A 16,286-nucleotide genomic window follows, 5' to 3' on the forward strand; every position below is an offset into this window, starting at 1 on the left:
CCCCTTTTCCTTGCTTGTGTTCCTTTGTATGTTTGTCGTGTTTGTCGTGAACTTACTGAGCGCAGGGACCGCCGCACAGTTGTACCCCGTCGCCTAGGGCGGGTCGTTGCAAGTAGGTAGGGACAGAGTGGCGGGTAGATTAGGGCTCACTTGTCCGTCTCCCTACCCCCTGCCATTACATAATCACAAGCCCCGAGGGACAGGAAGGGCAGGCTTAAATAGACCGAGGGCGGGAGCTAGCTGAGTCTGGCCAGGTTACGATAGGCTCTCCCACTCCTAAGCCTGCCAGCCTGAATGGTGGAAGCAGGAGTCAGTCTCAGGGATGTATTCTCAGGTGCTGACTGATTAGTTCTGGGAGTTAACCCCAAAGCTGTGCCTGGCAGATCCTTTACAGTACCCCCCCTTTTCCACTTTCTGGAGGGGGCTAGGCACCAGGTAACGGTCCTTATCGACCACAAGAATCTGGTTTTCCTAGAATCTGCCCGGAGGCTAAACCCGAGACAAGCTCGATGGGCGTTATTTTTTACCAGATTCAATTTTTTGGTTACCTATAGGGCTGGGTCTAAAAATATTAAGGCTGATGCACTGTCGCGTAGCTTCATGGCCAGCCCTCCTTCGGAGGAAGATCCTGCTTGTATTTTGCCTCCAGGTATAATCATTTCCTCGATCGATTCTGATTTAGTCTCTGATATTGCTGCTGATCAAGGTGCAGCTCCCGGGAACCTTCCTGAGAACAAGCTGTTTGTTCCCCTGCAATTCCGGCTAAGGGTACTTAGGGAAAATCATGACTCCGCACTATCTGGCCATCCAGGCATCCTGGGTACCAAACACCTCATTACCAGAAATTATTGGTGGCCTGGGTTGCCTAAAACGTTAAGGCCTACGTCGCCGCTTGTGAGGTTTGTGCTAGGTCCAAGACTCCCAGGTCCCGACCAGCGGGCTTACTGCGTTCGTTGCCCATTCCCCAGAGACCTTGGACACATATCTCCATGGATTTTATCACCGATTTGCCTCCATCCCAAGGCAAGTCGGTGGTGTGGGTGGTGGTGGACCGCTTCAGTAAGATGTGCCACTTTGTGCCCCTCAAGAAACTACCCAACGCCAAGACGTTGGCTACCTTGTTTGTCAAACACATCCTGCGTCTCCATGGGGTCCCTGTCAATATTGTTTCGGACAGAGGGGTACAATTTGTTTCATTGTTTTGGAGAGCCTTCTGTATGAAGTTGGGGATTGATCTGTCCTTCTCCTCTGCCTCCCATCCTGAAACCAATGGCCAAACGGAGAGGACTAATCAATCTCTAGAACAATACTTAAGGTGTTTTGTCTCTGACTGTCAATTTGATTGGGTCTCTTTCATTCCCCTCGCCGAATTTTCCCTTAATAACTGGGTCAGTAACTCGTCAGGGGTCTCTCCTTTTATTTGTAATTTTGGGTTTAATCCACGGTTCTCCTCCATTTCACCTGGTAGTTCCAACAATCCCGAGGTAGAGGTCGTTCATCGGGAACTGTGCACAGTCTGGGCCCAGCTTCAGAAAAACCTAGAGGTGTCCCAGAGCGTACAAAAAACTCAGGCTGATAAAAAACGTTCTGCTAACCCCCTGTTTATGGTCGGGGATCTGGTGTGGTTGTCGTCTAGGAACTTGCGTCTCAAGGTTCCGTCCAAGAAGTTTGCTCCCCGGTTTATTGGGCTGTATAAGGTCATTGAGGTCCTCAATCCTGTCTCCTTCCGGCTGGAGTTACCCCCGTCTTTTCGGATACACGACGTGTTTCATGCCTCCCTCCTCAAACGCTGCTCCCCGTCCTTGGCTCCCTCGAGGAGACCTCCTGTTCCCATCCTCACCCCTGAGGGGGTGGAATTCGAGGTGGCCAGGATTGTGGACAGCAAGATGGTCCAAGGCTCCCTCCAGTACCTGGTCCATTGGAGAGGATACGGGCCCGAGGAGAGGACTTGGGTACCCGCCCGGGATGTTCACGCTGGGGTATTGGTCAGGAGGTTCCACCTGCGTTTTCCCAGTAAGCCAGGTCCACTTAGAAAGGGTCCGGTGGCCCCTCATAAAAGGGGGGGTACTGTAAAGGATCTGCCAGGCACAGCTTTGGGGTTAACTCCCAGAACTAATCAGTCAGCACCTGAGAATACATCCCTGAGACTGACTCCTGCTTCCACCATTCAGGCTGGCAGGCTTAGGAGTGGGAGAGCCTATCGTAACCTGGCCAGACTCAGCTAGCTCCCGCCCTCGGTCTATTTAAGCCTGCCCTTCCTGTCCCTCGGTGCTTGTGATTCTTTCCTTGTTGTTTCCTGGCCCAGCTACTCTTTCCTTGTTGTTTCCTGGCCCAGCTACAGCTCCTGCTATTTTTGATCCTGCTCCATACAGACCCTGGCTTACCGACTACTCTTCTGCATTTCGTTTTGTACCTCGCACACTCCTGGCTTGAATCGGCTCGTTCACCACTCTGGTTGCTCACGGTGTTTCCGTTGGCAACTGCCCCTTTTCCTTGCTTGTGTTCCTTTGTATGTTTGTCGTGTTTGTCGTGCACTTACTGAGCGCAGGGACCGCCGCCCAGTTGTACCCCGTCGCCTAGGGCGGGTCGTTGCAAGTAGGTAGGGACAGAGTGGCGGGTAGATTAGGGCTCACTTGTCCGTCTCCCTACCCCCTGCCATTACACCACTACAACCGTTTCTGCTTGTGAGCATTGTTTAGTGGTGGCCGAATAATAGCTTTATGCACACTACACCTTGAGGTTCGCGGGACTCCAGAGGCACCAGTGGCTTCAAATACCTGTTTGCTGCTTTGCAATGGCATTTTAGCAGCTGCTCTCCTAATCCTATTAATTTGTCTGGCAGAAACCTTCCTCATTATGCCTTTATCTGAACGAACCCGTCTGTGCTCTGAATCAGCCACAAATCTTTTCACAGTACGATGATTACGCTTACGTTTTTTTGAAATATCCAATGTTTTCATACCTTGTCCAAGGTATTGCACTATTTCACGCTTTTCGGCAGCAGAGAGTTTTCCTTTGATTGGGCATACCCGGCAAACTAATTATCACAGGTGTCTGAGATTGATTACAATGATCCAAAGAGCCCTAAGACGCAATACCATCCATGAGTTTAATTGAAAAACAAATAATTAAATGTTCATGACACTTAAATCCAATGTGCATAATAATTTGGAACACGGTGTATATGCATATATATATATATATATATATATATATATATATATATATATATATATATATATATATGTGTGTGTGTGTGTGTGTGTGTGTTTGATGTAGCTCCAAGCTCTAAATACTGATAGCAGAATACATAGTTGTACTGCACTCAGTTGTCTCTGGTAAAAGTTTGGCATCCGTGTAGTACTGAAACTCTCCCTGAGACATTTATATTGGCAGGTAAGACTCTTACCAAAGAGCATTTTGTGCCTACAGGCTCCTGAGATGTATACAGTGAAGGAAATAAGTATTTGATCCCTTGCTGATTTTGTAAGTTTGCCCACTGTCATGACATGAGCAGTCTAGAATTTTTAGGCTAGGTTAATTGTACCAGTGAGAGATAGATTATATATATTAAAAAAAAAAGAAAATCACATAGTCAAAATTATATATATTTATTTGCATTGTGCACAGAGAAATAAGTATTTGATCCCTTTGGCAAACAAGACTTAATACTTGGTGGCAAAACCCTTGTTGGCAAGCACAGCAGTCAGACATTTTTTGTAGTTGATGATGAGGTTTGCACACATGTTAGATGGAATTTTGGCCCACTCCTCTTTGCAGATCATCTGTAAATAATTAAGATTTCGACGCTGTCGCTTGGCAACTCAGATCTTCAGCTCCCTCCATAAGTTTTCGATGAGATTAAGGTCTGGAGACTGGCTAGGCCACTCCATGACCTTAATGTGCTTCTTTTTGAGCCACTCCTTTGTTGCCTTGGCTTTGTGTTTCGGGTCATTGTCGTGCTGGAAGACCCAGCCACGAGCCATTTTTAATGTTCTGGTGGAGGGAAGGAGGTTGTCACTCAGGATTTGACGGTACATGGCTCCATCCATTCTCCCATTGATGCGGTGAAGTAGTCCTGTGCCCTTAGCAGAGAAACACCCCCAAAACATAATGTTTCCACCTCCATGCTTGACAGTGGGGACGGTGTTCTTTGGGTCATAGGCAGCATTTCTCTTCCTCCAAACACGGCGAGTTGAGTTAATGCCAAAGAGCTCAATTTTAGTCTCATCTGACCACAGCACCTTCTCCCAATCACTCTCAGAATCATCCAGATGTTAATTTGCAAACTTCAGACGGGCCTGTACATGTGCCTTCTTGAGCAGGGGGACCTTGCGGGCACTGCAGGATTTTAATCCATGACAGCGTAATGTGTTACCAATGGTTTTCTCGGTGACTGTGGTCCCAGCTGCCTTGAGATTATTAACAAGTTCCCCCCATGTAGTTTTCGGCTGAGCTCTCACCTTCCTCAGGATCAAGGATACCCCACGAGGTGAGATTTTGCATGGAGCCCCAGATCGATGTCTATTGACAGTCATTTTGTATGTCTTCCATTTTCTTACTATTGCACCAACAGTTGTCTCCTTCTCATCCAGCGTCTTACTTATGGTTTTGTAGCCCATTCCAGCCTTGTGCAGGTCTATGATCTTGTCCCTGACATCCTTAGAAAGCTCTTTGGTCTTGCCCATGTTGTAGAGGATAGAGTCAGACTGATTCATTGAGTCTGTGGACAGGAGTCTTTTATACAGGTGACCATGTAAGACAGCTGTCTTTAATGCAGGCACCAAGTTGATTTGGAGTGTGTAACTGGTCTGGAGGAGGCTGAACTCTTAATGGTTGGTAGGGGATCAAGTACTTATTTCTCTGTGCACAATGCAAATAAATATATATAATTTTGACTATGTGATTTTCTTTTTTTTTTTATATATATAATCTATCTCTCACTTGGAAAATTAACCTAGCCTAAAAATTCTAGATTGTTCATGTCTTTGACAGTGGGCAAACTTACAAAATCAGCAAGGGATCAAATACTTATTTCCTTCACTGTATGTGATTCTACTAATGTTTCTGGCAGAATGAGCACAATTTTACAAACTCATTGATTGTGAATGTAGCGTCCATGGCCGCGGACCATCGGGATTACTCGCACCCCGGCGGCCGCAGCCATGGATCTGTGAGCGCTGGCCCGCATCTCCTTCCCAGGAGACGCCAACACTCGCTTCCGCTCCGGTCCGCTTTGTCCCATAGGGTGCGCACGCACGCTCGTGCCTGGCCTTAACGGGCCAGCATGCGCACATGGGAATAAATTAGCCCATGATCACCCTGGACTATAAGAATGGCCCTACCCCTTTGCTCAACGGCTGAGTGTTGTTAGTATTCCCATGTCTGTCTTGCAAATGGTCCCTTAGTGTTAGCCTGTTCTCGTTGTTACCCGTGCCCTGCTAACTGTATCCTGTATCCCGTGCTGTGTCCTTGTTCCTGAGCCTGTTAGTGTTTGGAGTCGTGTACTACTGCACCTGCTGTCATCTGCAACGTCTGGCGCAACATGCTGCACCTGCTGTCATATGCCACGTCTTGCGCAACCTGCTGCACCTCCTGTAATCCGCCACGTCTGGCACAACCTTCTTCACCTGCTGTCATCGGCCACGTCTGACACAACCTGCTGCACCTGCTGTCATCTGCCCGGTCTGGCACAACCTGCTGCACCCACCTCCATCTGTGTTAAAGCCTCTGCCACTGTCTGGACTATTCAGGTACCACAGACCGGAACTTTGTATTGATTGGGTGCTTATTTGCGTGGCCAGCTGCCTCCCGCTATGGTGGTGCGGCCTAGTGGGTCCATATACCCATAGATCATGACAGTACGCTCAGGCCATGGACCCTGCTGGTCAACCCCAGACCTTAACGACACAAGCCATGCTGGCAGAGATGCAAAACCTTCAGTCACGGCAAGACCAACTCCTCCTGTCGGTGAACGCCATTGCACATCGGCTGGTTGCTCAAGCCACAGTCGTCACCGCACTTATACCTGCTGTTCCTCCTGCTACGCCTCCTGTCAGTACCAGTGCCAACCCCCTATGCTTCCTGCCGCTTCCTCCTCGCTATGACGGAAACATGAGTTCCTGCTGTGGATTTCTGAATCAGTGCCAGATCCCCTTCAGACTACATGCCAGTGCCTTCTCCTCTGATGACGCTAGGATCGCCTTCATAATCTCTCTCCTTACTGGCAAAGCCCTGGCATTAGCAAATCCTCTTTGGGAACATCAGGGACCAGAGACTCGTGACTTGCAGTGCTTTTTACGGACTTTTCATCTGATATTTGAACAACCTGGGAGAGTTTCTTCTGCTGCTGTATCCCTGTTGACCCTACACCAGGGAGACCTCTCCGTGGGCGAGTATGCTATTCAGTTTCGTACCCTGGCTGCTGGTCTAACCTGGAACAACGAGCCCTTGGTGGCCACATTCTGGCAGGGACCGTCTTCTGGGATTAAAGACGAGTTGGCCGCTCGTGATCTGCCACCTACCCTGGACGACCTCATCCTACTAGCCACCCGGGTTGACATGAGGATCCGGGAGCGTTCCCAAGAGGTTCTCCGGGAGAGAGGATTTTCTAGGCTGGCTTCTACTTTCCAGCAATCCCTTCTGTCCTCTTCAGTTGTCCCACCAGAGGAGCCTATGCAGATGGACCAGCCAAAATTGTCTACCCAGGAGAGACAATGCAGATGCACTTCAAGACTTTTTCTGTATTGGGGCCTCGGAGGCCATGTTGTACGTTTGTGTCACCAGAGGCTGGAGAGACCCCAGTGCCTAGGATTGGTTGGAGAGACAACCCTAGACGGAATGGTACTAAATAAAAAATTAAATTCCAAGCTGACCATTCCTGTGACCATAGTGTCCGGTGAGAGGACGCACCGGGTTTCTGCTTATCTGGATTCCTGGTCCATGGCAAACTTCATCCAAAAAGACCTAGTGGATCATCTCCAGTTGCCCACAGTTACTCTGGCTTACCTCTTTGGCTGTTGCCTCGGTGAATGGACTTCCTCTGCCCGATCCAATTATATCAGCGACCAAGCCGCTGAAGCTCCAAGTTGGAGCCCTTCAATCAGAACTAATTTAGTTTCTTGTTTTGCCCAAAGCCGTCAATCCTGTAACTCCCATAGAACAGAATGGAGAAAGCCGCGCACATGCAGGAACCTCCCTCCACTAGTACCTGCCTGGAGTCCATGACCATTGGCCACCTCATCAGATGAAACGGGAGTTGGGTAAACACCCTTTTTGATATAGTTGCAAGTCCCAGGGCATATCCTGTGGATACGCCATAAATCTCTAACTTGGCAATACCCTTTTAAGCTGTACTGAGATTCTCACTCAAAAGAAGATTGATTGACCAATATGTGTGGATACAAGCATAGGCTGCAATGCTCTAACAGGATTTTATTGTACACCGCGTTCCAATTTATTATGCAAATGTTATTTTTCGCTGATTTTCCTAAATAGTCGATGCAAATGACAGTCAGTATAATCTTCAAGCCATCAACCGTTGGAGTATAATGCGAATTTTATTGAACAAATCTCCTAATGATAACAGATTTTTTTTTAGAAGTAAAAAACTCAAAATGCACTGTTTCACATTATTATGCACAACAGAGATCAAAACATTTTGAAGGTTGTAAAGAGAACTAAAATAGTAATTTGTTGAATTTGCAGCATCAGGAGGTCATATTTACAGAAATCAAAAGCTCTTTCAATAAAAAAAAACTTAATAGGCCAAGTTACATGTTAACATAGGACCCCTTCTTTGATATCACCTTCACAATTCTTGCATCCATTGAATTTGTGAGTATTTGGACAGTTTCTGCTTGAATATCTTTGCAGGATGTCAGAATAGCCTCCCAGAGCTTCTGTTTTGATGTGAACTGCCTCCCACCCTCATAGATATTTTGCTTGAGGATGCTCCAAAGGTTCTCAATAGGGTTGAGGTCAGGGGAACATGGGGTCACACCATGAGTTTCTCTCCTTTTATGCCCATAGCAGCCAATGACACAGAGGTATTCTTTGCAGCATGAGATGGTGCATTGCCATGCATGAAGATAATTTTGCTACGGAAGGCACGGTTCTTCTTTTTGTACCACAGAAGAAAGTGGTCAGTCATAAACTCTACGTACTTTGTAGACATAATTTTCACACCGTCAGGGACCCTAAAGGGGCCTACCAGCTCTCTACCCATGATTCCAGCCCAAAACATGACTCCACCACCTCCTTGCTGACGTCGCAGCATTGTTTGGACATGGTGGCCATTCACCAACCATCCACTACTCCATCTATCTGGACCATCCAGGGCTGCACGTCACTCATCAGTAAACACCACGGTTTGAAAATTAGTCTTCATGTATTTCTGAGCCCACTACAACCGTTTCTGCTTGTGAGCATTGTTTAGGGTTGGCCGAATAATAGCCTTATGCACACTTGCAAATCTCTGGAGGATCCTACACCTTGAGGTTCGCGGGACTCCAGAGGCACCAGTGGCTTCAAATACCTGTTTGCTGCTTTGCAATGGCATTTTAGCAGCCGCTCTCCTAATCCTAATAATTTGTCTGGCAGAAACATTCCTCATTATGCCTTTATCTGAACGAACCCGTCTGTGCTCTGAATCAGCCACAAATCTTTTCACAGTACGATGATCAAGCTTAAGTTTACTTGAAATATCCAATGTTTTCATACCTTGTCCAAGGTATTGCACTATTTCACGCTTTTCGGCAGCAGAGAGATCCTTTTTCTTTCTCATATTGCTTGAAACCTGTGGCCTGCTTAATAATGTGGAACGTCCTTCTTAAGTAGTTTTCCTTTGATTGGGCACACCTGGCAAACAAATTATCACAGGTGTCTGAGATTGATTACAATGATCCAAAGAGCCCTAAGACACATTACCATCCATGAGTTTAATTGAAAAACTAATAATTAAATGTTTATGACACTTAAATCCAATGTGCATAATAATTTGGAACACGGTGTAGCCAAGTGGTACTTTAAAGGAACAGTGTCATCACAAATTTTTTTTTCATATGTTCAAGATGTTAGTGCTTTATTAAAAACGTTTATATTTATTTGTGTGTTTGTGTTTTACTTTTTCTTATTTTTACACTTTTTCTTCCCTATGGGGGCTGCCATTTTTTGTTCCATTTCTGTGTGTGTCGATTAACGACACATACAGACATGGAATACGGCAGCCACAGTCCCATAGGGACTGCGAACGGCTCCCGTCCCATTCACTTGTGTGTACGGCGTCTGTGTGGGAACTGCGCATGCGCCGCTCCCACACAGTCCAATTTGAAATTGGCGCCGTCCGGCGCCATTTTCCTGTGGACCGGAAGTCGCGGCCGGACAGTAATATTACTACTTCCGGTCGCGGCTTCCGGACTTGTGCACTTGGACCAGCGGCAGCAGACGGAGCGGACGGGCCGGAGGGAGCCGCGGCGGCAGGAGCAGGTAAGAGATTTCAATGTATGTTCGTGTTTGTGTGTGTTTACTACTGTATGTAAACCTACTACACTGTGTGTTAGCTCAAAAAATGGCGACACACAGTGTAGGAGGTTACACCGTTCAAACCCCTCGTTTATCCCGGCACTAGCCAGGATAAAGGAGGGGGGGATGCTGAGAGCTCACTAGAGCGAGGGCTTTTTACCCAATTTTGCAGCAGAAAAGCTATGTGGTTGCTTTACCACATGCTTTTGGGAATGGCTCAATCTAGTGACCAGAAATGGTAAATACTATAAATTTGAATCCAATTGAATCCAATTTATAATATTTCCTGACTCGTGAAAAAAATAATAAAAATTTGAACAATGTTTAATCACCCACACACTAAATGTTTAATTTAAAAAAAAAAAACATGTTTTTCTGGCAACACATTGCCTTTAATTTCAGGCAGCATTAACCTTATTAATGCCTTTTGGTGTACAGTTGACAAACCTCTACTAAACATATTCACATAAGTTTTCTTTTATTAGGAGGTTTGTCTGGTTTTGAAACCCCATTTGCAAATATCCTATTAGGGAATTCTCATCAATATATCAGAGCAAAGAATGACTAAATAGAGGATCTCTTTTTTCGTTTTTACATTTTAGTTTTTCACTCCCCACCTATCAAGAGCCATAAAGTTTTTATTTTTCCGTCAATAGAGTGGTGTGAGTGCTTATTTCTTGCGGGAGGAATTGGAAAAAAGCTAAATTCCTCCATTGTCTTTTGGGTTTTGTTTTTACGGCTTTCACCGTGCGGTAAAAAGAACAATTTAACTTTACGCTGCGTCTCAATACGATTACGTTGATGCCAAATTTATATAGGTTTTTTTATATTTTACTACTTTTACAAAGAAAACACTTTATAAAAAAAAAAAGTTCTGTTTCACCACATTCTGAGAGCCATAACGTTTTTATTTTTCTGTCGATTGAGCAGTGTTAGGGCTTATTTTTTGCGGGACGAGCTGTAGTTTTTATTGGTACCATTTTTTTTGTACATACAACTATTTTGTCACTTTTTATTTAATTTTTTTAGCGCTAAGGTGACCAAAAAACAACGATTCGAGTGTTTAAAAATGTATGCCATTCACCGTGCGACTTAAAGGCAATGTGTTGCCAGAAAAACATGTTTTTTTTTTTTTTTAATTAAACATTTAGTGTGTGGGTGATTAAACATTGTTCAAATTTTTTTTATTTTTTTCACGAGTCAGGAAATATTATAAATTAATTCTAATTTATAATACTACCCATTTTTGGTCACTAGATGGAGCTATTCCCAAAATTGCAGCATTGCAACATTGGGTTAAAAGCCCTCGCTCTAGTGAGCTCTCAGCATCCCCCCCTCCTTTATCCTGGCTAGTGCCGGGATAAACGAGGGGTTTGAACGGTGTAACCTCCTACACTGTGTGTCGCCATTTTTTGAGCTAACACACAGTGTAGTAGGTTTACATACAGTAGTAAACACACACAAACATGAACATACATTGAAATCTCTTACCTGCTCCTGCCGCCGCGGCTCCCTCCGGCCCGTCCGCTCCGTTTGCTGCCGCTGGTCCAAGTGCATAAATCCGGAAGCCGCGACCGGAAGTAGTAATATTACTGTCCGGCCGCGACTTCCGGTCCACAGGAAAATGGCGCCGGACGGCGCCAATTTCGAATTGGACTGTGTGGGAGCGGCGCATGCGCAGTTCCCACACAGACGCCGTACACACAAGTGAATGGGACGGGAGCCGTTCGCAGTCCCTATGGGACTGTGCTGCCGTATTCCATGTCTGTATGTGTCGTTAATCGACACAGACAGAAATGGAACAAAAAATGGCAGCCCCCATAGGGAAGAAAAAGTGTAAAAATAAGAAAAAGTAAAACACAAACACACAAATGAATATAAAAGTTTTTAATAAAGCACTAACATCTTTAACATATAAAAAAATAATTTGTGATGACACTGTTCCTTTAAATAATGGTATATTCTAATAGTTCGGACTTTTGCAGACGCGGAGATACCAATTTTTTTTTTCTTTGATGTTTTACATTGTGCTTGGGGAAGCTTGGGAAAGGTTTTTTTTTTAACTTTTAATATTTTTGTATTTTTTTTACACTATTGAAAAATGTTCCAGAGGCAGACTCAAGGCAGACCTGGGGGCCTTTATTAGGCCGGGCTGCCATGATAACCATCAGCGCCCCCTGATTGAACTGCGGGGAAACTGTTGGGCTTTCGGAGGGGGCCGCACCCTCCTTCTAACGGTTTATATGCTATTGACCACGGCATTTAACTATTTAAACAGCCAGGAACAGCGCGATCGCTGCGCTGTTCCTTGTCGTTAGAGCAGCGTGTCAGCTGTAATAAACTCGCTAGATCTCTTCATATAATAGGATTGTTCGGCCAAGTTGAATATGCATGTTAATGGAGCAGTAGAAGCTGACAGCTATCAGTTGTCTATGGGCATTCTTAGTAAATTATTTCTAAAGAGCACCCAGCTGTTTTTGAAACAAAGTCTGCAATGTGTGAAATAAGGTCAATGTAACTGCTATATTGCATGTTGCATAGAAACAGAGGAAAGGAAATTGAGAACACAAAATAAACCCTGTTGGTGAGTAGATCAGGCTCTTAAACTAAAGCATGGACTGGATATTGTAAAACATGTCTGGACAAGTATGGGAACAAGATGATAGATTCGGACAGTAGTATTAGGGCTAAACCACATTGATAATAGCAGAGGTCACCCTGGTGTTATTTGTGCCACCCTTCCTTCTACACTTATCCGTTCCATTTATAAAAAGAGTGACGCAATATAAACTGCTTTAAAGTGTAAATTCTACAACAACAGCATAAATCCTTCTACAGTTAATGATCAGTTTGCTCATCATGTAATATCGTAAGGGAACATTCAGACGTGGTGGAATTGCTGTTGAATTCCGCTGCGGACAGTCCGCAGTGGAATTCTGCAGCAGCCATTTTTTACATTTCTTTCTATACATTTTTAGGAAAATTAGTTCAGACGTTGCGGAAAATAACTGTGCGGAATTAGGGCTGCAGTGCAGAATTTTTCCTCTGCAGCATACATATTATGTTGCGGAGAAGAAGCGGAATTTCACTGCGGATTTCAGCCTTTGCAATGCAAAAACTGAAATCTGTGGCAAGTCTGCTGTGATATCTGCAATGTCTGAATTACCTATCAAATATGCCAATATTGGAGCAGATTCGTTGCGTAATTGCCCCAAATCTGCACCAACATTTGCAGCGGAAAAATTCTGCCACGTCTGAACATGGCCTAAGAGGATTGTGAGCAGTGGGGGTCATATCAATAGCGTCATTTGCGTAGCAATTTTGTTTTCATTGTTAGTGCTCGTGGACAGGGCCGTAATACACATTTGTATTGTACAGATCCGTCATATATTCCTATATCTATCAGCCCATAATGTACCTCCATGTACCTCTGATTTTATATGGAGGCATACAGAGGGTTTTTTTTCTCATTAACTCCCATAAGAAAAAAATCATGGCATTTTCCATCGAATGCTAGACTATGGAGGTATTCTACCTTAGAAATAATGTTTCTAGAGGAGAAAACGGTGCCGCATGAAGGGGATAACTGGAATTCCATAATTCCAAACTGTACATATGACTTTGCTATGTGCTTAGGCTGATAAACTGTAACATATTTTTAACACATTGCAGGTTAATTCACAAATGTGCAATACCTTGAATTTGTTGGGAAGCAAATTGTGTGTCAATATTAAGACAAATTGCTGCTGTGATATAGTGATAAATGCTCCCTGCATATTTCCATATACTGTAGCAATGGATTTTATCCTGAGCTTCTGCCTATGCCAGGAATTGCCTTTTTTCCACAAGATATTTGCCTTTATTCAACCAATGTAGATCTCAATGTAGCTTCGTTCTATTAACCACTTGCGGCAGAATATAACCAAAGAAGTAAGGAAGATAAAAGATTCACCTAAGGTAACTAATCAGATAAGTATTTAGACTACTTTCTATCTATCTACTATTTACAAACATTGACAGCAGTAATTTTAAGGGCAACCCTTTCAATTAATTATATGATATAAAAATGCTGAGCATAAGTACATGCTTTACAAATCACACATTCGTGAGAAGATCTATGTTGATGACTTCAAGGGTCCTTAAAAATACAACCAAAATAGTAGATATGTTTGTGCAGTGGTGACCATTTGTCAATACAGTTCTTGACATATGCATTACAGCATTTAAAGCAATATGTCATAAAGACCAGTAACATGGAAACTGGAGAAGTGAACTTAATACACACTTCATCATAAAGGATTGAAGATGTCTCTTCTATCTATCAGAGATACATCTCCCCAAACATTATTGTGACGAACATGAGCTCCCATACCAAACATTATCTTATCCAGCATTAAGAATTGATGAGGATTCATTTAAAACATAGGCTCAAGATATTTATTAAAAACACATTAAAGCAGACCTATCTTTTTACTTTTTTTTTTTTTGCTTTGTGTATATCTTCAACATTAAAATTGCAACACCAAGAAGGGCAAGCCGTAAGGTTATTCAAATCGGGGAAGTAGCAGGTTTCGCTAAGATCTGCAAATGATCATTTTCAAGCACTTAGCTATAATCTGTGGCATGTGAGAGGGGCATAAATGCCAGATTGAAAGCAAAGTTTTTTAGCCACATGAAACCTGGAAAAGCAAGTGGTGTGGGATGATTGTGCGATGCCGTCGACTTGCAACATATCGAAACTTGTTGCAAACTAAGAGGGACAGAATCCTTGAACTGAGAGATCTTGGTTTATCATTCCGGCACATCGCTATGCGTCTAGGCCGAGATGTCAGCACTGTTTAACGTTGCGTGTCCTGAAGACTGGGAAAACGACAATGAACGGCATTGACAGCAAGAGGTGCGTGGAGGTGAACCCCTGCACGGTCGGATCGTCTGATTGGAAGAATAGTACGTAGTAATCCCTTCTTTACTGCAACTGAAATTGGATGTCACATCCCGGGCCTAGGGTGGCAACCAATGTCAACACAAACCATTAGAAGGCATTTGCATTCCTTCTGATGGTAGTTCTCAAAGGCTATCATGGTGAACAACAAGACGGCAATGGAGGCTGGAATGGAGGTCTATCCTCTTCTGCGATGAGTCCTGCTTTTGTCTCGGACACAATAATAGTCAGAGATTGGTCTGGAGACCACGTGGGCAACGCCATGAAGAGGCCTTCACAAGGGAATGTCACACCGGTCCTACTTGCTTCATTATGGTGTGGGGTAGCATAATGTATGGTAGCCGTACCCCTCTAGTCTTCATTTCAGGTACAGTAACAGCTCGGCTTTACATTGGTTTGGTCGAGGAACCGGTGGTACGGCCATTTCTCCAGAGTGTCCCAGAAGCCGTTTTTAAACTGTGAGCAGCCTATACGTGCTACCATGGCCAGGAGCATCTCTGGACCCTTCTCCCATTGGGTACACCTGGGACGTCATTGGTCGGCAATTACAAAGAGAGCTGCCAGCAGCCAATCTTGATGATTTGCATGCCCATTCTGTACGGCATAACATTCCTCAGACAACCATTAATAATCTCATTGATAGCATGCCAAGTGTATTTCTGCTCGTTGCGTTCATACTCGATACTGAATAAATCAAGATTAGAGATGAGCGAACCGGGACAACCGAACCCGGTTTCGGTCCGAACATCCGGAAAAGTTCGGTTCGCAGCGAATCCGAACTTCACCGGGTTCGGCCGAACCCGTTTTGACCGAACCCGGTCAAAAATATTATACAAATTGGCAGCCACTTATCTCTATCAATCACTGATAGAGAAAAGAGGCTGCTGATTAAAAATAAAATAAAAAGCATTTCATACGTACCCGGTCGTTGTCTTGGTGACGAGTCCCTCTTCTTCCTCCAGTGCGACCTTCTTTTCTGACGCGGCAGCCTGTGATTGGCTGCAGAGGCCTCTGCAGCCTGTGATTGGCTGCAGCGTTCACATGGGCTGTATCGTCATCCAGGAAGGTCGGGCCGGATGTCGAGAGGGACGCGTCACCAAGGCAACGTTCAGGAGACCGGACTGGAGGAAGCAGAAAGTTCTCGGTAAGTATGAACGTCTTTTTTTTTTACAGGTTACTCTATATTGTGATCGGTAGTCACTGTTCAGGGTGCTGAAACAGTTACTGCCGATCAGTTAACTCTTTCAGCACCCTGGACAGTGACTATTTACTGACGTCGCCTAGAAACGCTGCCGTAATGACGGGTGCACATATGTAGCCACCCGTTATTACGGGTAATATATTTTATAATGGGAGCACGGCTTGGAAAAACGGCTGGCTGCCCGTGCCCGGCCGTGCTCATCTCCTTAAATACTCTGTGCTGCCTTAAACTCTGTGGACAGGTCAGGATCCTGTTTCTTTAAAATGCTGCTGGGGAACCCGCTCGATCCACTATATAAGGCTGCGCTACAGTGCAGCATTTAAAAGAAACAGGATCCCGACCTGTCCATAGAGTTCAAGGCAGCACAGAGTATTTCAGGAGATGAGCGTGCAGATTCAGTGCTGCTGTGAACTCTGCTCTTACCATTACGTAGCTCAGTTGTACCTCTCCTCCACTCCTGTCCTCAATAACACCTTCACATGATTGGCAAGTCACCACGTAATGGTAAGAGCAGAGTTCACAGCAGCACAGAGTATTTCAGGAGATGAGCGTGCAGATCTTGGGCGGGGTGGTGACTTGCCAATCATGTGAAGGTGTTATTGAGGACAGGAGTGGAGGAGA

This window comes from Rhinoderma darwinii, chromosome 3 (genome assembly GCF_050947455.1).
Source record: "Rhinoderma darwinii isolate aRhiDar2 chromosome 3, aRhiDar2.hap1, whole genome shotgun sequence".
NCBI lineage: Eukaryota > Metazoa > Chordata > Amphibia > Anura > Rhinodermatidae > Rhinoderma > Rhinoderma darwinii.